The sequence below is a fragment of the Manis javanica genome, chromosome 3 (genome assembly GCF_040802235.1).
Source record: "Manis javanica isolate MJ-LG chromosome 3, MJ_LKY, whole genome shotgun sequence".
NCBI classification, from domain to species: Eukaryota; Metazoa; Chordata; class Mammalia; order Pholidota; family Manidae; genus Manis; species Manis javanica.
The window spans coordinates 117485930-117512557 of record NC_133158.1 but is presented as its reverse complement, the minus strand read 5'-3'; the positions used below and the strand labels follow the sequence as shown (position 1 = coordinate 117512557).

The window sequence follows — 26628 nt, the reverse complement described above, 5'->3', positions numbered from 1 at the left end:
CCTTCCTAATTACAACTCTTAAATAGAGTTCGTGCCTCATATCAAATTTACCAAGTATCATAATTTCTCCAAGTGGTAAAGATACCTCACAACAAATGCTGGGCATAGAAGACACAGGGCATAAATATGCAAAGAAGTAAAAAGCTAACCTTTTCAAACAATAAGGCTTCTCTCTCACTTACCAACTCTACGTCTCCCTGTATGGCCCCGGAAGATGACTGGTTAGCCAGAGATGGGTAAGATTCCTCAAGGGAGGAACAACCTAAGACAGGCACAGTCGCAGGGGGACCATCAGGTGAGAAATTGGGGATCAACAGAGGTGAGGCTTAGAACCTCACACCCCTGTTCTGAGAGAAATCTTCAGCATCCGTGAAGGTTTTATTGCCCCTGTCTAGCTTGGATTAACACATAGTCTACAGGCACACACCTGATCATCTACATTTGCTCTCTTACAACACTAAACTGTTTTCTACCTTTATCTTGCATCCATCTACCACTTCAGCATTTTATTAAAAATAATAATAATAAAGAGAGAAATGTGGTATCCACATATAAATCAAGTATAAAAATCAATCGAATATTCATATTTGAACTGATTGTTTATAGTTCATAATGCATGATCAAAACCAAAAGTTTCTGTGATGACTGCCCTTGTACTGTTCACTATGTAACTTATTCACTATGTAAGAATTTGTTCTCCATGTAAGAACTTGTTCGTTATGCTTCAGAAGACTGGCAAAAATTAGGCTTGGGGTGGATTAATGATTGTGCATTGAGCATTGACTCCCCTTTACAGAATTTTATTGTTGTTAACAATAAATATGAGAGATGCCCTCTCAAAAAAAAAAAAAAGTACAGACTTCCAATTGTAAAATATATAAGCAACCGGGATGTAATGTATAGCATAAGGAATATAGTCAAAATATTATAACAACTTTGTATGGTGATAGCTGGTAGCTAGAATTATCATGTATATAAATGTTGAATCACTGTGTTGTACACCTGAAACTAATGTAATGCTGTGTGTCAACTACCCTTCAATAAAAAATAATTATCTACAATTCTAGGAACGTGCAAACCCGGTCTACTTCTAGTAATTCTTAATTAAGCCTGCAGCACATTAATCACTGAATAAACATGTGTTGATAGCCACTATGAATTTTTATTAGAAAAGTTTAAAGTTGGATAATTTCACTTATTCCAAATTATGCCAATGAGAATTTTTTAAGCACTACTGGGCTATTTCACTACTTTCCATTCCAGGAAAAATAATAGTCACTATCTTCTTGTCTATTCATAAGTCTTCCTAGGCATACACATGTTGAAATAAAAGAGAAAAAGTCGCAAATATAAAAGAGTCATCTAAAAGTGATTATAAAAAGATTACATACTTTTCTAGCATTTAGCATTCTGAATGTATTTCAATTAGTTCTGGGTAAATCTGATCTCCGCTCTGAGTTTGGGTGATAAATAATTCAAAGAAAAATGATGAACTAGGAAAAATATGTGCAGGATTAATATCCTAAGCCATAAAATAAATCTATGCAGCAATAAGAAAAATAATAAATACCTCACAATAAAATGGATAAAAGACAGAAACAATGGTCAAACATTTGTAAAATATTTTTCATATTGATAATGAAAAATGCATATTAAGTTTAATTTTTTATCTATCAAATTGTCATGGTTTACCTAAGTATAATCTAGAAAGCTGACAGGTGTTCTATGAAGTTTCTTACCTGCTACTGATTAGTGTATTAAGTGATACATGTCAACTTTATCAATGACTATTTGCCAATATATGTCAAATATATGCGTTTCATTTGATCCAGCAAGTTTACTCCTAGGACTGTCCTTATAGGAAATGATAATAAATGAATATTTTAATAAAATAATGTGCACCAAGCAATATTTATGAAAATGCAAACCTGTATACAGATCAGATAACTAGAGGAGGTATTTGTTAAATAGATTATAATATTTCATATAATAGTTACACTATAGCCATTTAAAAATTTAGGAGGTTTCCTTTTATATATTTTTAATTAGTAAAAGCTACAGAACAACATGCACAATCTGATTCAAATTTTGTTTAAATATATATGTATATGTGGAGCATGTGTATCTGAAATGGTATATATTAAAGTGTTATGAATGGTTAGGTCTGGGTGATCATGTTGAATGAACATTGATTACATAGCTTTCTTATTTGTGCCTTTTTTCTCTGTATGAATTTATATTATTCCGGAAAAAATTAGTATTTTTTCTTGAACCACTATTGCAACTATCTCACATCAGATTTACAATCTCCCTGTATTACATTTAAACTGCATTTATATCACTGCAAATAGCAAAAATAAAGCAACATGATATATATAAAAGTATTATAAACAGTAGCTTATATAAACAGTAAGTAACCCTGTGAAAACACTAATTATCAGAATTTGGGACTAATGAGTAGATACATCTGATCTGGAGTTTTGAATGGACTACAGGTGATAGTAAACAGACTTCTTTCAATGGATGCACACTTAGTGACTTCCAAGCTGTGCACTTTTGTGTGTGTATGTTATACTTCAAAGAAAAAGATTAACAATAACTCCAGCCATTGACCCCTGAGTTGCTTGTTACAGACTCAAAGCAGAGGAGGGATCCCTGAGAGGTTATTGACAATAGCCCCTCACTTCACTTCTTCAGTGCCATAGATAAGAAATGGTGGAATGGCTTGTACATCATTTGATTGTTGGACAGCCTGATAAAAATATGATTCCTCACAATGAACCACAAGGAATCTGCCTCATTTCAACTTCCAGACAAGTGTGAGCTAATCAGATACAGGCATGCTCGAATGCAGATGGTGAGAGGATCATCAACCACTGAGGCATAGAATGCATTTTGTCATTTGGCTTGGAAACTGGCTGCCACAGCAGCTCTGATGGCTGTGTGAAGGACGATGGCAGCAGTGTGCTCAGAAACTACAGTGCAGTCAACAAAAGTAAGAAGAGTATAAACAGTAGGGCTAGAATTTCTAAGGCTTGGCTGATGGCAAACTGATTATCTTTTTCAAAGCCAGTGGTGCAGTGATGTATGGATGCCCAAAAAATGTGAGCTGATAGAGGAGAATCTTGCAATAACAGAAAGAGACAGTTCAAGTGCAGTCAAAGACTTCTGCTCCTTTTGAATAAAGGTTATACCTCAAATGAGCTACAAATACAACTGGCGAATCATGTCTGCAGCCATATGGACATTGCCTAAATTTTTTAAATGATAAATAAAACTTACAAAAAATACTTTTGAGGGCAGTTCATTTCTTTTGTGGATGGTTCAGCTCTTGGACCAGATCATACAGTGAATAATTTATTATTAGATTAAGAAATACTACCAAGCAAACAAAAGACAATACACTTAACCTACAAGTCAGAACACTTGGATTTTACTCTTGGGTCTTCACAGAGAATTATGTAACACTAACCAAATCACCTGAGCTCGTACTGTTTCAATTGATTTATTAGTGAAGTGTAACTGGAGCATTTAATCTTAAAATCTCACTTACTCTAATGAATCTGCATCTAAACCGAAGCTCTATGATTCTAAATTTATAATCTCATCCTGAAGGCTTCTCTGTAAGGAGAAAGAGGTCTCTTATTTTTCCAAACATGATGTTTCTTTCATTTTCCCACATTTACAAAAGCTGCATTTGTATGCGTATTATAGAACCACTCCCATCTCATTGCAGCCACAAGGGGAAAGAAAAAGAGAGAGGGGGGCATGCAAGTGCAGGCAAGCCTACTGTCTCCTCAAGCAATGTCTACAGATTGCCAGCTATGTATTTTGTGTTTCTTCCCTCACTTCCTCATAGATCCTCTTAGTCCCCCTTTAACACATTATAAAACTAAAATTAAGAAAGATCTCAAAGTACAATGAAGAGAGGAACATACAAACCCTTGGACAATCAGAGCAGGTCTGACTACAGTCCTCTCTTTCTGAAACCTCTCCTCTTAGGTAGAGGGGATTTGTCCTCTAACTGCACAGGACTGCTCTCCACTCACTCTGAATAAGGACACCTGACAAATGGTGCTACCTCCAGATATCATGCATCCATTCCACTATTACTTACTACTCTATACTGTGGGCAATGCTTTGACCAATACAGAGGTAGAAGAGAGGGGCTTTGTTCTACAAGAGCTCATAGACTGATAGTGAAGAAAAAACTAGAACATGACATAAGTTACTGTCATGCAAGGTAGAAAAGAATAAATATGCACTAAGATGGGTACTTAGAAATGTACCCACAGGGTTTCGAGAAGGGAAAGCATTCTTCCAAACTGCAGGGTTCAGAGAATGCTTCCTGAAAGGGCATTAAATAAGGGCCCAGGCCAGGTGGAGATGAAAGGGAGAGGTACTGAGGAAGAGAAAAGTAGGCGAGAGTACCTGACAAGGATTAGCAGAGGACCAGGTTGAAATACAGAACAGCTGGAACCCTAAAAACCTCGAATTCCAGGCTGAGGGAGTCACACTCTTTATACTACATAAGAATCATTAAAGATTTTATATTAGAAGAACAATATGACTGAATCAGGACTTTATAATGATTCAGAGCTAAACTTCCCCAAACTAAAATATTTCTTCTGAAGATGTATCAGCTATGTTTCAGAGAAAATCCTCCAGGGAAATTTAAACACAGCTTTGTCTTGTATTGGTCATGGTAACATAAACTGTTGCTCTGCAGGATATTAGATGTGCAACAAACAGATTTTATTTCATCTATTCAGCTCACATTTCTTGGACAATGTTTGGTTTATTTTTCCTGGGTTCAACCTTCACTGTCCACACTGGTGGCTATATATATATATATATATATATATATATATATATATATATATATATATATATATATATATATACATATATATATATTCATTCAAACTGAAGCAACTAAGGACAAGTGCCCTTAATTTTGAGATATTTATGTGCTTTGGCAGGAGCACATTCTGGATTTTGAGAGCCAAGTGCTACCTGCTTCCTGGAATCTTGACAAGAAAGAATGTGTTTGACCATAAACTTTCAAAAGCCAGGAAGTTCCCTGAAGTTCTTTCCTGGCTCTAAGAAATGGAATGCTGGGCAATTATTAAATACAGTGCAGGCCACCTTAACCATGCAAAGATGAGGGAGCAATCAACCCTCCAGCAAAATGAGATCACACACTTGCAGATCCCGTATGTTTCCTTTGTGATCTCCAGGTTTCCTCTGTGATCTAAGTTGGATGAATGAAAAGTTGATTCAGGTTCGTAACACCTGTCTATGGTCCTGGAATCAAATAAAACTGAATATTTCATAACGTGTTGTAATCCGCAATTCTGGACTCACTTGTCTGAGGAAACGGGAAGCCCATGGAGAAAAGGGACTGCACCAGCTGCTTGGATCAGGAACGAGGTCTTCTGAGTTACAGACATCTTCTCTTGTACATACTGCAAAGAGTCTTTCTTGACGTTAAGTCATTTGATCAATATTGTTTTACTGCCTCAAAGGAACTCTGAAGACAAGCAAGTTTTAGAATTCTGCTTGGGCTTACTATTCTTGGAAGAAACACAGTGCTATCTATTTCAGGGTGGCACTTCAAATTTCTGAGCATCTCATACCCGCAGTTGAGTCTTTACTTAGAAGTTTGTGTCTGAAAAAAAAATAAAAACATAAAAGAGGTAGCAAAACTTTCCTGACCATTTTTAGCTCTGGTTGATTCTGACTCAGCCTCACTGGCATGCGTGATTGAACAGTTTGTGTAAAACACGAATTCCATCCCAGTGCCCTCCATCCAACATGTTCTCATTCCAGAGCCTGACAGCAGAACTGGTCTCCTAGCAACTCTGAACATTTTCTCTGCCTAGTCATCTGTAGCAACTGGCTCTTTTTTCATGGCTGTCCTTCTCATCCTCTGTCCAGACAGATGAGAAGCCTTCCATGACATCAAAACAGTTTGTGGTCTAGACGTAGACCTGGAGAATCAGTTGACATTGAATACCTTCCCTCCATCCTAGGTCTCTCTCTTTCTTTTCTGTCTTCCCTTTTCTGTCTGTCTGTCTGTCTGTCTGTCTGTCTGTCTCTCTCTCTCTCTCTCTCACACACACACACACCAGCAAACAGAATGGTCTTGAAATTTATCCTAGGTGATGACAATATTGTCCAGTACAAAAAGCATGGAATGTCCCTTACCTAGTGGTGAGCTTAGGAAAGCCTCTTCACCTCTTTGGTTACCTCATCATGTAAATGGGGGATGGTATATCTCCACCCCACAGTGTTATTGTGAGACTCAAAAGACATAATGAATGATAAAGGGCTTTGAAATAATAAAGCCTGCATAGATGTTAGTTGTTACATTAACTGTATTAATTTCAACAATAAGCAAAGGATGTCCTTTAGATACATATTTAGGGAGAAACAACAGAGCAAGCCTGTGAAAACCAGTCATTATTCACTTAAGTTCAAAGCTCCTATCATGAAATGACTGTATTTATCCTTTCTTCAACATCTAATTTCAAGTTGAACCAGACCCTCCCACGGACCCGAAGAGAGTACTGGTTCCAACAGGTGGGAATATGAGACCAGCAAAAGCAAAATGCCATCAAATTTAACAATTCTCTGAGGGCTCAAAACAGCACCTGTTGGCTCAAGGCAAATCAATCAAGGGCCTTCCGATTGCTTCCAAAATAGCTCAGGATTATTCTTTAAGAACTGACAGGTAGCAACTTTAAGTCTTCTCTGTCCTGTCCTTCAAGAGATAATAAAATATAACTGGAGTTGGAGTAGACAGGGTGCAGAAATACCTAAGGGGTAGAGGAACTTGGTCAGCTCTCAAAGTCCCTGGACTGTAAACTAGCTCCATTAGTCCACAATTTATGGAATTTTTGTTTATCTGTTTTATTTTAAAATTATCATTATATCTTCATTGTTTAGAACAGGGTACAGTATTTGGTAGCCTTTCAATAAAGATTTGTTGAAATATGGGAGAAATTAATTAGTTAGGGCTATCAAACTGCTCATTTTAACAGTGCTGATTGCATTTATTATGAGTTTGACTAAAACTAATGTGATTACTACTATTACACTAAGAAATATGTGTCAATCATTTGATTGACAAGAAATGGATTGCAAGAAACAGGAGCTGTTGTTACCTCTTCTACTACCATCCAATTCAATCATCCTTTGTTACCATCTACTATAGGCAAGTGGTTAGGGGGATTATGTACAAGGAGTTTATAATCTAGCCAAGGAGAACAAGTGGTAACAGTCCCATGAGACAGGAGAGTATGTACCAGGACAAGATGGCATATGTTGTTATAAACTAGAAAGGCTCTGGCAATTTCCATTGTTACCTCTTCTCTTAAATTATTGCTTGGGCTTTCTGAAACTTCCAACTTGAGGCATTTAGCTGAAGAAGCTAAACAAATTAATGGCCAGAACACTGACCTTGTAAGACAAACCTGACTGCAAGCCCTAAATTTGCCTTCTTCTAAATGCATAACTATGTGGAAGGTAGTCCTGGCTTTCTCATCACGGAGAAGGTGTGCTTAGCAGAGTGCTTTGTAGAGAGTAAAGACTCAAGAACAGTAAGTTATCACTACTAATATCAATAACGGGGCAAAATGGAGATACGCTTTCAAGAACACATTATACACACACACGTATACATTTTTAGTGAAAACTGAAATTTTATTAATCATATGTTGGTTATGGATCACAATACTCCAAGTTTAACTGAGTGAATATGTATATATAACCAGCATCTCATAATGCAGAGAATCGTGACCTCACCTGCACTCACCTAAAGTCATCAAAACCAAACAGCTAATAAGGGTATCCAGGTCATTGCCTTAAGACAAAATTGATTTTCTGAAGTTTTGAAACTCAATTATGAAAATAATTTGCAGCCTTGCTTCTTCAGGGTAATTTATCCATGATCATATTTGTCATGTGAAACGCAAAACAGCTTATGTGTTTTAAGGGAAAGATGAAGAGAAGATGGGATGTTCAGGGTGAAGTCAAAACAGCAAGGAACACTAGGGCCATCTGAAGAGTTAGGGGGGAGGTGTACCTCAACCATATCAAAGGAAAAAAACCCAGGCCCTTTCTATTTAAGATAAAGAAAAGACTCAACTCCCCAGTGTGTTCTTTCTGACTAAAAACTACAGCCTACATAAATCTCCTCAAGACTGAAAGAAATTCGTGTGTGCAAAAAGGATCAAACCATTTCCAAAGGATATTTAAATGGTAATTTTTTAACTGGGAAAAATGAGGGGGTAGAAATTATATCTGTCATAAAAGGATCCTTCCTTGTAAAAATCTGTAATTGTGGTATGGCCAGCCCTGTCACAGGCATAGAAGCAGCTCTAAATAAAGAGTTCTTTCTAAAATTAGTGGAATATAAAAATTTCCCAGGCACCCAGAGAGATTTAATCCATAAAACCTTTAATTTTAGGATTATTTTTTTTTAGAAATATTTAGGATTAACATCAAACCTTTCTTCCCCATTGCCAATTGCACCCTGGGTTCCACAGAAAAGAATCCTACCTTATAGTTCCCACAAGGCCTATAGCAATGTTCAAACTCATTTGGCATTTTACAATGGGAATTCAGATGTTTTTATTACAGTAACAATTAATAGGTTAAAAGTCTACTTAATATGCTCCATGATCATTATTTTGAAAAAAGAAATTGTCTCAAATTCAAAAGATATTTGCCAAAGCAACTTGAGTTGTCAATGAGAAGGCAATTTGAAGAGTGGTGTACTCCCTCAATGGCTTAGCCCAGGTCAAACAGCTATTAAAGGGCAGGGTCAGGATTTTAATCAACACATGAGAAGGTTAGGACTTAAATGACCTGACTGTGTATATTGTCTATACAACTAGAATTCTTGAATAATTCCTCATCACTCACTTCCTTTACCCTACAACAATATCTCCTCAATGTTTTTGCAGCTAACAAGCTTCAGAATAGGAAGATAACAGGAATAAGAGGTCTCTGCAACCAAGGGATTATGGATGGCAATTAATATGATGATTTTTTTAAAACCAAACTTTCTATCATTTAAAACAGCATTTTCATAGCATTTTACATCATCTAAAACATAAATAGCATTATTTTGCAACTAAATTATTCAGAAGGTTGTCTTAATTTTCTTCATCTCTTGGCCAGAAGACATACCTAGGAAAATCATCTAGTCTTAGTCACATTATTTATAAGTCCTAAAAGCATACAGAAAGGGAAGGAAGCCCCACCCACTGTGAAGACTCTATAAAAGCCAAGTGTCAATTGAATAAATGAATAGTTATGGATGCTAAAAGTAAAATTGTTATTCTGACCAATGGCCTTGCAGTCAATAAACTTCCTATATTAATATTTTTTAAATATTCAATACAATTTTAAAACTGCAAGACCACTGGCTGCATTACTAACTACATGACATGCCTTTATTCCATTTCCTTATTTTTCCTTTAATGGGACAAAGTGAAACAATATAAAACACATAAGCTTTGGAGTCAGACAGACCTCAGCTCCAATCTTAAACTTTTTGAAGTGCAGTCTCCTCAATCCCAGAACAGACTTAACATCACTCTCACAGGTTTTATTGAGATTTAAAAAAGAAAAAATCATGTTTTTGGAGAAAAATTTAGGCTAGGGTAATCCCAAATGTAGAATTAGAGATTATGTGCTGGCTTGGTTTAAGAATCCAAGAGTAGATGTTTTTGGAGTAGATGTTGGATTATTCTTATGTTGCTCCTGATGAAGTTCATTTCACAGATATAACAACTGAGGCCCAAAGAAGAAATGGGACTTTTGTGGGGTCAAAGTATCAGAGGGAAGAGATGGAGCTCAAACCCAGTGCTCTGTCTGCTGCACAGCACTGTTTAATGATGGAGTCATTTGTGATGTCTGCTGTTTTTATGAGGGTTTTTAGTGTAGGCATGATATTAACCAAGAAAGCCAAAATGATGACATTCTTATGTTTGTTGATACAGACGTATTTAAAGATAGCTAACCCCTGAGATGCTACAAGTCTCTGGATATATGTGGTTAATTATATCAGCTTTTGAATGGAGAACAGCAGAAAAATAATTGATTTCCCATTTGCTAGACAACTGCCTGCACAAATTCTCTAATCATTTGTAGACACAGTCTAATAGATTAAACATGCTCCTTGTAAAGGAATGGCTGGCTCTTTAGAATAGTTACTCTTATTGGAGCTAACTACATTTTTCCTTCTCATAGACTATTTTTCACTGTTCAATAGCAATTACTTTTGCCCTTTATTTGAAACATATTAGAGAGCCTAGAGGGAGAAAATATGTTTGTGTATAAAATTGAATTTGAATTATTGGCATATTTAATATGCTTGTGAACATTTTCCTGCATTCATTAACATAGATTATAAAAATGTGGTGTATTTTTTACTTGGTTCATAACTTCCTCCTTACCTCACTAGGGTCTCAGATTTAAAATTCCACACTGTTTTACATTCCCAGTAATTTTACAAAATGAATAATATGTAATAATCTGATTCTTAAATTTTGAGGGTAACACTTTTCACTGGACAGGCAAAGACAGATGAGAATGTTCTATCGAGTACAGCAAAGTATACTGAAAAGAGTTAAATAAAATCCTTTCTTCATTACTACACAAGACTAAACATCTATGTCTCCCCCAAAAAAATGCATATGTTGGAACCTAATCCCCAATATTTGGAGGTGGGACCTCTGGGAGGTGATTAGTGATGAGGGTGGACCCTTCATGAATGGAATTAGTGCCTTAATTTTAGAGCTCCCTGAACCCTTCCACCTAGTGAGGACATGGCAAGAACACAGCCATCTAAGAAGCAGGAAACAGGAGCTCACCAGAATCAGAATCTGCTAGTGCCTTGATCTTGGGACTTCCAGCCTCCAAAACTGAGAAATAAGTTTCTGTTGTTTATAATAAGCACTCAGTCTATGGTACTGTGCAATAGCAGCCCGAATGCACTGAAACAATTACCAAAACTAGCCTCACTAAAATCAATCCCAAACTTATTACCCTATATTTTTTTATTTTGACCAATGGCATCATTAACTATGCCATCATCCAAGCAACAAATGTTGAGGTCATGTTCAACTACTCATCCCCAAAATTCAAATTAAATCTGTCTGACCTTGCTAATATATCACAGACCAATAATATCCTCTTATTTCTCAGAGCCACTGTTTTATCTGATCACCTCATTCATTACCTTTCACATGAAATCTCTTCAATAGTGTCACTGGATAGTCTCTCCCTGGATGAGCAAAGAGGCTGAACAGCTCAGTGTGGAATCTCTGGAGAAAGAACCAGATACCTATGAAATTCACATGAAATCTATGAAAACCACAGAATGATGTGTCAGCTTCCCTGGGTGTCACCTGGTGACACTGCTGGCCTCCAGATGCTCAGCTCTTCCTTCTACCTCACAACCTGCAGTGGTCCTCCTGGTTTCCTCATGCATGCAGAAAAAATGGAAATTTCTGACCAGGATAGGGAAGCCTAGAGGGAGAACTAGGAGAGGACAGGGGCTGGCAGAGGGTACCAGTGGAGTCCTGGTGCTAGGAGAGGATCAAGCCTGTGCTGAGGAGCAGGAGGAAGTAGTGCCAGAGCCAGGAGAGACTGAGACCTACTTCTGTGAGAATAAATGTGGTATAAACCCCTTTTAAAACCCCCAACTTCTTGCCCTTATCTTCATTCGGTCTCACGGAACTCATAGGAAACTCGTCCCAGTCAGGAAAAGCCCTCCTCCCAGAGAACACTGCATATGGCCCAAACAAGTTCTAGTATTCCTCTTTGCACTGGAGAAACTTCAGAATTGATACAATCATGGCTGTACAGAGGCATGAGGCCATGCAATGAGTCTGCAGTGTGTAAAGATTTCACAGTTTCATGAATGGTTAGGATGAGGGAAATTATGAATCTGAACTCTTCTCCCATAAAGGTCGTGTGACCTACTATACTTCAGTGAATGCCCATTTAGAAGCCGAATCCAGAGGACTCCATGCTGATCCAGAAAAATCTTCCCCACTGCTACCAATAAACCTTCTTAAATACACAGAAAGAAATACTGTTATCTTGGAAAGGAGCATGCTGAAGAGAGAGGAAACCTGGAAAACTGAGCGTTTTCCCAAAAAGACTGAGCCATTCCCACAAACAAAGCAAGAAGGGGATGAGACATGTTTAAATGGCAAGTTAAAGTCCCTCTCCACAAGCAGGGCCCTGGCCCACTACTTAGGATAGAAGTTTGTGAGAAAAGCTAGATTTGTGATGGAACATAAAGTTTAACTTATTTGCTCATTTGAGCAGTAGTAACTAAATTTGCAATCTCCATATGATAACCCATGCTAAGGACTCTACCTTGAAATCCTGTAAACTCCTACTCATCTACCCAGACCCATTTAAGGTCACCTCCCCTTATAAAGTCAGAGCCTTACAAAGGCCCCAAGTAGAACAAATTCCTTCCTGAGTATATTCTACAACACTATTTACCTCTATAAAAATACTTTTCAAATTCTATCACTGCTATTTAAATATCTGTGTCACCTGCTTTAAGATCCTTCAGGGAAAGGTCAATGTCTTATCAATCTACACTGTTCTTGATATAAATTATAGATATACTGAAGGAAATCAATTATTTGATGAAGAATAGATTAGCAATTCCAAATTCAGATCTATAAAATTTCATAATACTCCCAAATTTGTGGGGTTTTGTTAGTTTTGATTTTGATGGTGGGTAGGAAATAAGTGGAAAAACAGGGCAGAGAAGTGAAAGAATGAAGACAAAGACAAAACTTGTCTGGATTACTGTAGATTCAAGGCAGAGTTGACCAACCCATACTTTCATAACTAACTAATCTAAAAGAGGTCTTATTATATTTCACACATTAACAAGTAATAAAAATAAAGGTTTCAGTCTGGGATTTTAACAGGTTCTTAAAAATGATTGTCTTGACTTCTCAACACATGAATTATACTGTGAAAGCATTTTTTAATCAAAACTTAGGTACTAAATTTTCAATTTGACTTTATTCAAGGCAGGTTTAACAGAGACCAATCATAAAATTCCATATGGACCACATGGAAATAATCTTTATTTCAACAGATCTAAAGTCTCATTTGTTGATAAGCATAAAAATTAAAGCTTTTTAAAGGTGTTCTTTTTTTTGTTTTTGTTTTTGTTTTTGAGACGGCATCTCTCATATTTATTGATCAAATGGTTGTTAACAACAATAACATTCTGTATAGGGGAGTCAATGCTCAATGCACAATCATTAATCCACCCCAAGCCTAATTCTTGTCAGTCTCCAATCTTCTGAAGCATAACAAACAAGTTCTTACATGGTGAACAAATTCTTACATAGTGACTAAGTTCTTACATGGTGAACAGTACAAGGGCAGTCATCACAGAAACTTTTGGTTTTGATCACACATTATGAACTATAAACAATCAGGTCAAATATGAATATTCATTTGATTTTTATACTTGATTTATATGTGAATCCCACATTTCTCCCTTCTTCTTCTTCTTCTTATTATTTTTATGAAAATGCTGAAGTGGTAGGTAGATGCAAGATGAAGGTAGAAAACAGTTTAGTGCTGTAAGAGAGCAAATGTAGATGATCAGGTGTGTGCCTGTAGACTAAGTGTTAATTCAAGCTAGACACGGGCAATAAAACATCCACGGATGCAGAAGATTTCTCTCAAAACAGGGGGGGTGAGGTTCTAAGCCTCACCTCTGTTGATCCCCAATTTCTTACCTGATGGCCCCCCTGCGACTGTGCCTGTCTTAGGTTGTTCCTCCCTTGAGGAATCTTACCCGTCTCTGGTTAACCAGTCATCTTCTGGGGCCATACAGGGAAATGTAAAGTTGGTAAATGAGAGAGAGGCAATATTGTTTGAAAAGGTTAGCTTTTTACTTCTTTGCATATTTATGCCCTGTGGCTTTTATGCCCAGTATTTGTCTTGAGGCATCTTTATCACTTGGAAGAATTATGATACCCGGTAAATTCGATTTGAGGCACGAATTCTGTTTAAGGGTTGAAATTTGGAAGGAAGAAGAAAAGCTATAGGAGTAGTAGACGGAAGAAAACATGGGAAGATTGATTATTTCTTTGACATATCTTCTTGTAGAGTAACTTAAGCATGTATAGGTTTTAAACTACTAATTAAATTGTGTTCACACATTAACATAATAGGAATACAGTTACATAACCAAAGCAGACCTATAATTACCAGCCAATTCCAGTGAAACCAAGAAAACCAGTTAGGCACCCTAGGTATTTGTGAAAACTTATCTATGATATGGTGGATATTGTCCAATTGAACTTGAACAGTCTGAGAGAAATCAGACAAATTAAAACAACCCATTCTTGGGGACTGTTCACATCCCATATGTTCTTTTAACAGTAGGTAGTCTGTAGTCATAAAATTTTGGAGCACTACAACTTGCACTTCTCCTAATTCTTGGTTGAGTTCCAACAGTATAGATCCAGTCAAATTTGTTGTTTTACTGTATGCACAGGCCAGCTTAGATATCTCCTTCTTCATTCCAATGGCAAGTCCAGGAACCGGTGGGATGAATGCAGCTACAACTGCAGCATCGCCTGGATCTTTGTTGAGGATTTTTGGTGACCATCTTCTGGTATGACTCTTCCAGAGAGTGCTGATGTTGGAAGTTCTTCTTCATATCGTATCTTAGTTCATTTTCTGGGTAGCCAAATTAGGCTTTGATCCTCTGTATAAACACAAACAGACCCTTTGCCCACACTTTGATATGCCTTTACACCATTGTGTAGAACTCATTGGAGGTCACCACACAGGAACTGCTCTTTTTTTTTTAAGAGAAAGGAATATTATCAGAAAAATGCACCTCCCTAGCCGATCATCTGACACCCTTTAAGTGCTCAAAATTAAGGATATTTAAAGCATGCATTAATCGTTGATTTACAGTTAGTTTTATCCTATCAGGGAGTAATCCCCCTTTTCTTTCTTTCTTTATTTTTTGTTATCTTTAATCTATACTTACATGCAGAATATTATGTTTACTAGGCTTTCCCCTATACCAGGTCCCCCCTATAAACCCCTTTACAGTCACTGGCCATCAGCATAGCAAAATGTTATAGAATCACTACTTGTCTTCTCTGTGTTGTACAGCCCTCCCCTTTCTCCCACCCCCCACTATGCATGCTAATCTTAATACCCTCCTTCTTCTCTCCCCCCTTATCCCTCCCTACCCACCCATCCTCCCCAGTCCCTTCCCCTTTGGTACCTGTTAGTCCATTCTTGGGTTCTGTGATTCTGCTGCTGTTTTGTTCCTTCAGTTTTTCCTTTGTTCTTATACTCCACAGATGAGTGAAATCATTTGGTATTTCTCTTTCTCCGTTTGGCTTATTTCACTGAGCATAATACCCTCCAGCTCCATCCATGTTGCTGCAAATGGTAGGATTTGCCCTCTTCTTATGGCTGAGTAGTATTCCATGGTGTATATGTACCACATCTTCTTTATCCATTCATCTATTGATGGACATTTAGGATACTTCCAATTCTTGGCTATTGTAAATAGTGCTGCGATAAATGTAGGGGTGCATCTGTCTTTCTCAAACTTGATTGCTGCGTTCTTCAGGTAAATTCCTAGGAATGGAATTCCTGGGTCAAATGGTAAGTCTGTTTTGAGCATTTTGATGAACCTCCATACTGCTTTCCACAATGGTTGAACGAATTTACATTCCCACCAGCAGTGTAGGAGGGTTCCCCTTTCTCCACAGCCTCGCCAACATTTGTTGTTGTTTGTCTTTTAGGTGGCAGCCATCCTTACTGGTGTGAGGTGATACCTCATTGTAGTTTTAATTTGCATTTCTCTGATAATTAGCGATGTGGAGCATCTTTTCATGTGTCTGTTGACCATCTGTATTTCTTTTTTGGAGAACTGTCTGTTCAGTTCCTCTGCCCATTTTTTAATTGGATTATTTGTTTTTTGTTTGTTGAGGCGTGTGAGCTCTTTATATATTCTGGACATCAAGCCTTTATCAGATCTGTCATTTACAAATATATTCTCCCATACTATAGGGTTCCTTTTTGTTCTATTGATGGTGTCTTTTGCTGTACAGAAGCTTTTCAGCTTAATGTAGTCCCACTTGTTCATTTTTGCTGTTGTTTTCCTTGCCCAGGGAGATATGTTCAAGAAGAGGTCACTCATGTTTATGTCTAAGATGTTTTTGCCTATGTTTTTTTCCAAGAGTTTAATGGTTTCATGACTTACATTTAGGTCTTTGGTCCATTTTGAGTTTACTTTTGTATATGGGGTTAGACAATGGTCCAGTTTCATTCTCCTACATGCAGCTTTCCAGTTTTGCCAGCACCATCTGTTGAAGAGACTGTCATTTCACCATTGTATGTCCATGGCTCCTTTATCAAATATTAATTGACTATATATGTTTGGGTTAATGTCTGTCTGGAATCTATTCTGTTCCACTGGTCTGTGGCTCTGTTCTTGTGCCAGTACCAAATTGTCTTGATTACTATGGCTTTGTAGTAGAGCTTGAAGTTGGGGAGTGAGATTCCCCCCTACTTTATTCTTCTTTCTCAGGATTGCTTTGGCTATTTGGGGTCTTTGGTGTTTCCATATGAATTTTTGAATTATTTGTTCCAGTTCATTGAAGAATGTTGCTGGTAATTTGACAGGGATTGCATCAGATCTGTATATTGCTTTGGGCAGGATGGCCATTTTGACGATATTAATTCTTCCTAGCCACGAGCATGGGATGAGTTTCCATTTATTAGTGTCCCCTTTAATTTCTCTTAAGAGTGATTTGTAGTTTTCAGAGTATAGGTCATTCACTTCTTTGGTTAGATTTATTCCTAGGTATTTTATTCTTTTTGATTCAATTGTGAATGGAATTGTTTTCCTGATTTCTCTTTCTATTGGTTCTTTGTTAGTATGTAGGAAAGCTACAGGTTTCTGTGTGTGAATTTTGTATCCTACAACTTTGCTGTATTCTGATATCAGTTCTAGTAGTTTTGGGGTGGAGTCTTTAGGGTTTTTTATGTACAATATCATGTCATCTGCAAATAGTGACAGTTTAACTTCTTCTTTACCAATCTGGATTCCTTGTATTTCTTTGTTTTGTCTGATTGCCGTGGCTAGGATAAAGGTGTTCTTTTTTAGGTCCTTCAAATAATTATTCCCTTAAAAAATTTTTGGAATAATAAAAATGTTATTTCCTCAGAATACTAATATACATAATATTGCATCTGGATAGTCATGCTGTGGGGTAAAATTCTTTGCCGAAATAATCATATTGGACCACATTAGAAACTTCTGAGATGTCTTGGGAGGAAAGTAAAGAAGGCAAATTGTTTATGAAGCTCAAATTTTCCATATTTCTTTGTTATCTGAAAAGTGATGTCAACTAAGCCTATGATTCCTTCTACATTGCTGATCTGTAAAGAAAACATGTGGGTCTCTCTTGTGACTAGAATTGTCAACAAAATGAGTCAAGCTTGAGGATGGAAAGATCCAAGTTGCACCTATTAGCCTACGCTTCATACTTGGTAACTATAGTATTATGGTGAAAAGTAACACATGTGAGGCCAGACCAGAAAAAGGATAAAGAGAAATCTACTTTTTCTTCCCTGAGTAACAGCTGTGGGCTTGTGGGAATGTCAACAACTGATCTAAGGAAAGATCCCTGTGCTGGGATATTTTGTCACTTTAAAAAAAACATAAGAAACTAAAAAATATTTAATTAATGATATTTTTTTATTAAAATAAAAAATTTTACATAACATTTTCGTATCTACAACTGCCATGAAACAGTCCCTATAATACTCAGGGATGTTCAGGAATGAGCCTCTTTCTGCCCAAAGGCCGTGCAATATTTGACCCTCACCTGTACCACTCTTCAACTCCCCTACACTGAGACACAGAGTTTGAGAGTTGGAGGGAACAGGAATGAAACTAGTGTTGTTAAGTCATCCCTAAGCCCCTGCTGTGTCCCCAGCAGAAGAGAGAAGCTCCACCATCATACCACCTACTCTAGCCCTTTATCTCCTTAGACTCCTGCCACCACACCATCGTTCACACAAAATAACCAAAGAAGCCTCCAGCTGGGTGAATCCAGGGTTAAAGTTAATTAAAAATTCCAAAGTAGTCATTTGAAACGAGAGGACACAGGATGGGCCCTCATTCCATGAGGCCAGATCAATAAGAACCGAATCTCTCCTTCCTTGCAACTTTCTGCTCCAGTCTTCTTACCCAGAGGCAAACTTGGTGGATTGTCCCTCCTGTCCCTACAGGGTGGTCACAAATGCTTACCTCATGTCCCATCCTCTGCCTCCCCTTTCTGTATCTTGTCAGTGCAGGAATGTGACATTTACAGGAAGGAGCTTTGGACGCTCGGAGACATGTGAGGAGGAGCACATCAGAAAGTGGGAGACAAGTGCTGGTTGTCATGCGGAGGCTTCCCAGCCCGTGGAGTCATTATAGTCTGGGCAGGACAAGGTGGGTGTCCAATTTGTGAGGTCCATTAAAAAAGGACTTGAAAACCACAAAGCTACCACCCTAGTGCAATTTGAGTTTTCAATTCCATATTTAGCTCTAGTATTGCCTGACACCACATCACATTTCAGGCACAGAGTGAAGAAATGATGAATGGGGGCCTTTGTGGGAAAGGTTTTCTGGGCCTGGCAGGGCCTCAGTGGTGGGTGAGGTAAAGGACTTGTGGCCTGGCATCTGTGCCATAACGTGGAAAGAATGTGCAGCCAAGGAACCCACTCTGTAGGTGGACTCTCTCGGACCTTGTGGGCAAGGTTCACAGCTGCTCCCTCCTTTGTACTCCCCTAGCATCTTTTCATTTCTCATGATGCATGAGTCCAAATGTGTTTCTTACCTAAATAAACATGGCTGAGTCTTCAAATAATTCTTTATTTCTTTAGAAGATAGCATTTGTTTCCCTTTTATTTGTTTCTCCTTGTGGAACCTACCAGATCATAGGCACCAGATAAATAAGGAAAATGCTTACAGAACACAAAATACTAATCTGTTAAACAGACAAACACTTTCTAGATCTATGTTTGCAGTTCTCACTGTGCAGTTTAAAGACTCAAATTTTTTTATTACCTCAGAACATGTACCGAACACCCGGTAGAATTACTCAAGCGCTTAAACTCTTGAAGTCTTTGTACAGGTTATTCCTCTTATTTCGAGGGCCCGACCCTGTTTCCTCTGTCTGAGGGCCTCACACTCAATTGAAAGGCATAACTTCAATGTCCCCTTCCTAGAGAAGTTTTCCTTAGCTCACCCAGAGTTTTCTACTCCCTGATCTCATAGAGTTTATCACACACTAATTTTAATATTGAGATATATGCCTGTTTACCCCCATCTCAAAACTGTGAGCTCTGATACAAGGTTCTGCAATGGTTAGCATATAACATTGGTTCTAGAAATGAATTAAATATTGTACAAATTAAAAGGAACATTAGCCACAAATAAAAAAGCAGGTAATCCAAAATTACATATGTTGGCTTTTGTATTAATTTTTATTCTAGAGACAAATTCACCTTCTAGGTAATGTTTGCCAGTGGAGAACATGAAGCTTAAATTTGCTAAACACCTTTTGGTCTGATGTAAAGCATTCAGATTGATGGGAGTGGTTTTAAGAGTACCAGTTGCCATGTGGAAACACAAAACAAACACATTTATCTAAACAGTAACTTATTTAATGAATATATTTCTCTCAACTTCATGCCTTTCCCTAATTTATAGTTAACAAACTAATAGAATAGGCTGTCCCAAGCTAATTCGTACTTTTAAGGAAATTAGTTTAAGAAAAGAAAGTGTTATGCGGCATGATTGACAACTTGCATTAGCAAAAGATGCACCTTATTATCTGCAAATGAATATTTGGCAGTATTATATATAACAAAGCCAGAAAGTTTTATGCAATAACAATCTATAAATGTTTAAAAGAAGATATGGCAGAAGACAGACTCCTGACAAATAGACTACTTGGATAAGTGTGGAAAGAGTGATGCCAAAGAATTTTTTAGAGTCCATAGACTGGCAGAGGAAAACAGCACTATGACAGCAAGAGGGTAAAGGATGTTGGAAACTCAATGGCTGTTTCTTATGTTTTGACATTCTCTGTGAAATGGGGAAGGTGAGATACAAAGAGAATGGCATATTCAAGAAAGAACTATAGGAAGGAAAAGGAGAACCTGACCTGAGTATTATATGCAGGAAACACCTGGATCCCAGGTTCTACTAATGTGTCTGTCATTAAGGATGTACAGTCACATTTTCCAGTAGGTCTTAGCCAGACTGTATTTGTATCATAGAGGAAATGTTTCGGCAGAAATTGTATCAAAGGGCCATGTAGATATTCAGGGCAAGTTACTACTAAAATAACCCCTATGCCATGTGTCACTTCCTCACCAACTCAGTCAATCTTTGACTTGTTACAAAACAAAACCTTTTGAGGAGACAATCAGCTTGGCAAAATAGCTGGGACTTCAGGCAAGGCACAAAATCTAGAAAATGTTCCTATTAAGAACTGCATCTCACTTACATGGTTATTTTTAAAAATAAGAGAAAGGGCAAAGGACCGATGGCATTGTCCAAACGCAGAACGCTGTTCGAGTTATCTAATGTTAAAGATGGTAAACCTGACTTACTGAGAGGATTATTCTTTCTGATAGACAAGATCTGAACTCCTCATAGTCTTTGGCATGTGCTCTTTTATTCTGAAAGTTCATTCATTTCAAGCAATTTTTTCTGTTTTATTTAAGGTAATTAAGCACAAATAATTAGACGTTAAAGGGGCAAAGAGGAACAGAATTGGCCAGGGAAAAACATTCTTCCTCCCTTGTCTACTGTCTTTCCCGTGTTTCTTGTTTTTGTTCACGGAACCACAATCTAGCAGTCACCCAGGCTCCAAAGCTGCGGATCAGCTCTATCTGACCCTCTTTTCACCTTTAGCTTTTGATCCATAAAAAAGATATAAACATCTATTAATTTCACCCTCTTGGTGTCTTACATATGTGTCCTCCCTTCTCCTTTATCAACACACCTAAATTCTGTCCCTTATTAAAACTTACCTTATGTAGGACATAAAATCATGCAAGATAACATGTAGGAGATGAAATCATGCAAAGAATGAAGGATTAAAGATTTGAGAACTTAAGTGATTCTGAACATCAACTCTCTGAAAAATACGGAGCAATGAGAGCAAAAAACTGCTGAGTAACACTAAATTCCTAGCTGTAGTCTCACAATGGTGAAAAGTGGTAGACCTCCAAGACACAATGGTGTGACATTTGTCTACAATGTACAGGGGTTGAACACAGCAAAGCTTGACAAGACAGAGAGTTCAGGAAAGAATGGTATTAATCTTTACTGCTGTGTGAATGCTCCTATGCCTCCATACAAGTGAATAGTTAAAGAGGTTGGCCATGAGGATGGTTTGGACAGAAAAATAAATTACGATAGGAAAGAAGGGTATAAAGAGTAGTTCAGAAAAACTCCATAACTAGAAAAGGCAAAATCTGATAAGGAAGCATGGGAAGACTAAAGAAAAGCTATCTAAGCAATGTCCTCATGGTTGTTGAATTCACAGAGACTGGTATTTGGACAGTGGATAAAAAGCAAGCACTATGATAAATCCACAAACCAGGTGAAGTCATCAAGCAAGATATGCAGGGGCAGCTCAAGGGGGATGATGGATGAGACCGTGACAGGGAGTGGAAATTAAAATAAATGACTCAACAACAAGGTGTGTTTGTTTGTTTTGTTTTGGTGTGGTTTAATATCATTATCACCAAGATTAACAATAGATAACTGGAAATAATTGTAAAGCTCAAAGCTTTTAAGTTTTGCATAATTTACCATATTAAGCTTTAATGAAAATTACATGAAAATTGAATATTAGATGCTGTAAGTTTATATTGTGCAATGAAACATTACAATGAAATTTACATTTCCTTTACATGATGGAAAGTTCATACCCTTTCATTATTATCACTTTTGCTTCCAAGAAGAAAATCGGCATTGTGTAACATAAATCAAAAGTAATTTAGATTGATTCTGAGAATTTCACTAACATCAGTAAAGAGCAATGGCTCACAATCTGATATACGGTAGAACAAGAATTGAGAATGAGCTGATCTGGAAAATTAACCTCTGTTCTATTGGCTACAACTGTGGGGCTACCTACATTGCAAAAAGCACTGATCAGCAATCTAATACTGATGCTATTCCTTCCATACAGGAAAGCAAAATCTTGAATCACATCCTCACATCTATATCCACATCCGTTTTGAGTTACAAGCAGGAAATCTCATATCTGAAGCTACATTTCCTATTTAGCCTTCTTCAGCAATGCAACTAGCCTTGTGATTCTTACAGAAGGCATTACTTTGGGAAGTTATTTTCCATTTCTTTTGTGTATCTGATGTCCTTCAATTCTAGGACCATGGTTGCTGATGTCAACAAGAACCATTCTAGACAGATTTGTCCTAATTTTTGAAACAGTGAACCAAATTTATCAGCCAAGTAGAACAGCCCACTGATTCAAATTTTCCCTGCCGTTTCTATGGAATCCACACATAGTTCCATGAGCATTAAGGCAATGGTGGCCTTGGAAAGGCTGACTCAAGGTCAACAGCCCTGACGTAACAGTTTGGTTGTAGCTGAGTACAGTGTGCCAACAACAGTAGGGTACCGTGTTTCTTTATTCTGCCCCACCCAAAATTGGATTGATAAAGCTAGGATAAGAAGCCACATATATACAGCCATTATAAAGAAATATCTACGTCACCCCAACCCCCCACCAATAATACTATAAAGTAAGGAGATCAAGTGTTAAGTATGCCACTTTTCTTCACCATAAGAAAAATGTCAGGGTTAAAGATGTAAAAGAATTTGTTCAAAATCATATGGTTAGAATGGGAATGAACAGGACAATTATCTGGATGTCCTGACCAATCATCAAGGTCATTTGGTTATATCAAGACAATTCAGCCACAGCCAAGTCAAACCTAATCAATAGAACACATCTGAAAACTTACAAAAAGAACAGAATCAGTATTTCCCAGTGTGTGATCCATTAGTTTTAACAGAAAAGTTGACATGGACTTCGCTGGGTATATCTAAGCACTTTATATGAATTAGCTCACTTGATCTTCATAATACTTCTAGAAGTTGCATTTTACAGACAGGAAAATAAGACTTCTTCTTGTGCTCATTTTCCAGATGATAAAACAGATTCTTAAAGACATTTAATAACTTGCCCAAAGTTACAAAGCCAGGCACAGAAGCTTGAAGTTGAACTGTTTCAAAGATAAACCCTCTCAATGTCTGTAAAATATGAAGAATTACTCCTCAGAATGATACAGTATTCAACATTTTACTTACCCAAATGAAAGAACAACAAATATCACCCAAAAGTTTAAGAGCAAAAATTTAAGTTGAAATTTCTCTTGGGCCACAGAGTCAGTAACAAAAGAGAGCTAAGTCCATGCAAAAATATCAACCTAAGTGTAAAACAAGCTGTAATTCCAACTCATTATATCTCAAGGGATATAAATACAGCATAAAAGGCAAAAACAAAAGTAAAACTACAACAAATATACTTGTAATTGTAGACTATCTCTTTCAATGTACTTAGATTCTGAAAATCATGTAGTTCTTTAGCTGATCAGAGTGAAATCCAGAGAATGAAGTACTGTACCTCAATGTTTACACCACGCACAAATGGAAGGTTCAGAAATGGAACAAAAAGACACACCAAAAACTGTATACAAAAATCTAGGTTCATGCAACTGTCATTTCTTTTATGTGATATGGACAATTGGGAGTATTACCCTGAGGGTTCAAAAGCACAGAGCGGTGTAGATTCCACTTCAGATGGGAAAGTTTTTTGGGATCCTACACTTAGCTGTGCTATTGTGCTAGCTGCTGGCTGGAAGCAGTATTCTCACATGCAGGCCCTCCCATGCTGTCCTAGATCAGTGATTATAGACACCCAGCAGGGCCAGAAACTCCCATATATTAAGGAGAGGGACAAATGACTGAATAATAATCTCTTTAGCTTGGAAACAGCACATACCAGAAAAGATAAAGACACAAAAGAGTTGCCCCATGAAGGCCTTGAAATGGAAACTCATTGGACTTAACAGCTTTGTGGCCACCAAGAACTATTCAAACCTGAACAGGGAGCAGTGTTGACATGTTGACAAGAATATTGGCCTTGGAGCCAGAAAACCTCCACTGAGTCACAGCTCTGCCCTTCTCTCAGTATCGGGCTGGACAAACCATGACACCTCAGCTTTCTCATAGGGCACTCATGAGGAAGTGAACACGTGTGTGTGTGTACTCATTTCACAAATTTCCGAGCATGATGCAAAAATGAGCTGTGATTATAATTCTCACCACTTGAAAGCAAAGAGAATCCATTCAGGAAGCTGAGTGCTGGGACATACTGTGCATGTCCCAGCCTGTCACTGATGTACTACTACATGACTTGAAGGAAATCAGTCTGCTTTTTTTCCAACAGTGATTCTTTTCATACATTTGAATATCAGAAATAATGGTGTTGGCTTCTCATGCACAGTTCAATAAATAAGTCAGTAAGAGACTGACTCATAAAACAAATAAGCTATTGATTTAAAAAGAAAAAAAATCTGAAGAAGGCACAGCACGTACATAACTTTAGCCCTACGATCACACCAGTTACCACTTGAAAAGTAATGAGACCCCTACTTACTATACTATGGGGGTAACTCAGACTTGCCTCATATATTTGCATTTCCTTCATTTCTTTCTACCTCATGTATAATATCTAGAAAATCCTACTTGAAGGCCCAATTTTTATTGCTGCTTGATTTTCCACAAGCTGCCAGATGATCTTTGGGAGCTGATGTTATCATAGGAATTCAAAACAAGAAGCTGCAAATATTCTAACCATTGGCCTTATCAGGCAATTCCTGTGCCAAGTGTTGTTTTAAGAAACAGCTTCCACTCCCCACTCCCCACCCCCCCAGGGATAAAGGCATGCAGGGGTCTGGAATGTATTAAAGGATGTCAGAGAACTTAAAAATGTCAATGAGAAAAAGAAATCTCTACATATGGTTTCTTATATTTGCACTACCCATATTTGATTTATGTAAGCTCAAAGCATTTAGATACTTTCAGGTCACATATTGAACTTTATGGCCAGTATGGATATTGTCATTGTTCAAATAAAAATGAGTAATTTAATGTGGAAAAAAAAATTTAAGAAAAATTATATTAATATAAGTAATAGTAATTCATAAGGTAAAACAATTTTTTAAACTCTACATATTCCTTTATGAATAAGAAACTACTTGCTGTTACATTACATTTGTAAAGCACTTAGACATTTTCAAAATACTTTCTTAATTCTTATAATACACTTGCTCCATAGATACAGTAAATATTAGTAATATCCCCATTTCACAGAAAGAGAAACTGAGTTTCAAAGTTAAAGACTTTTTCAGGGATCTTAGGAGTCAGTCCATTGTTTTGTAATCAGACTGTGTACCATTTCAATTTCAAATGACACTAGGGTAAGGTTAATCTCATGCCTCTAAATTACAAATTAAGAGATGAAGTCTGAAAATGACAACTGTCCAATTCTTTTTAGTTCATATAAGAGAGATGTGAAATGGAATAACAAATGATAGATAGCCCATTAGAAAAATAATTTAACAATATAACATTAGCAACAATTACTATTTACTGAGTGCTTATACTACAATCTAGGTGCTGTTCTAGGTGTCTGACCGGTATTCACTCATGAAATCCTTACAGCACCCCTATGACTTAACCATGCTTTAGAGAGACTTAACTAACTTGCTGACAGTGATAAAACACCACCTCATTTACTTTCTAGGTCAGTGTTTCTTAGAATATTTAGAGTGTCCTGGGCTTATTATATGGACAGCAAGTTTTAGACTTAAAGTGATTTAGTTCAGGTGTATTTCACTAATTCAAAATGCAGGCTTAATTGTGATTTTCATAGAAATCCTATTAAGGTTTTAATAATCATGACACTCTTAAGGCCAGAAAAGGTCTTTGCTGGATTACACTAGTATTGCCTGTCAGCTACCATTCAGTTATCAAGATGCATTTAATCTTGCTTACTTTATATCATTTACATGATGTTGTTTACTGTATTAAATTTGCAATTTTATCATCATTGCTGTTTTGGTATAGCTCCATTTTACCAAAAAAAAAAGAATAAAGGATATATGTTTCATTAGTGATTCACTAAAATCTAGTGGTAGAGATAAAAATAGTAACAAACACTAGAACAAAAAAATAATATAACTGGTTTTAAAAAAAGCATTTTACAAAGTTATACTCTTTATAGCAAAAATAATTACATTAAATACCATTGCCTAGAAGCTTACAAAAAGTCTCAAAATTAATAATGCATATTATGACTGGAAAGAAAGAAGAATGAGCTCCTGGTACAATTCCATTTTCAAATAACTCTGTAGGGTGTGACATAGTATAGCACATGCAATGGTGAAGGACAATTGCTTTCACTTATACAGATATAACAA

General features: G+C 37.1%; 1 protein-coding gene across 4 annotated transcripts in view; it reads right to left on the bottom strand.

Moving 5' to 3' along the window:
• P3H2 (prolyl 3-hydroxylase 2) overlaps positions 1 to 26628 on the bottom strand; it is a 168557-nt gene that overhangs the window by 121339 nt on the left and 20590 nt on the right. Inside the window, exon 1 of one of the 4 annotated variants that reach the window (XM_073231916.1) lies at positions 5368 to 7174. The exons of the other annotated variants lie outside the window; for them this stretch is intronic. The gene's annotated coding sequence lies outside the window, so the exon portion shown is untranslated. Of the gene's footprint in view, positions 1 to 5367; positions 7175 to 26628 lie in introns of those variants that run through there. 4 annotated transcript variants of the gene reach the window in all.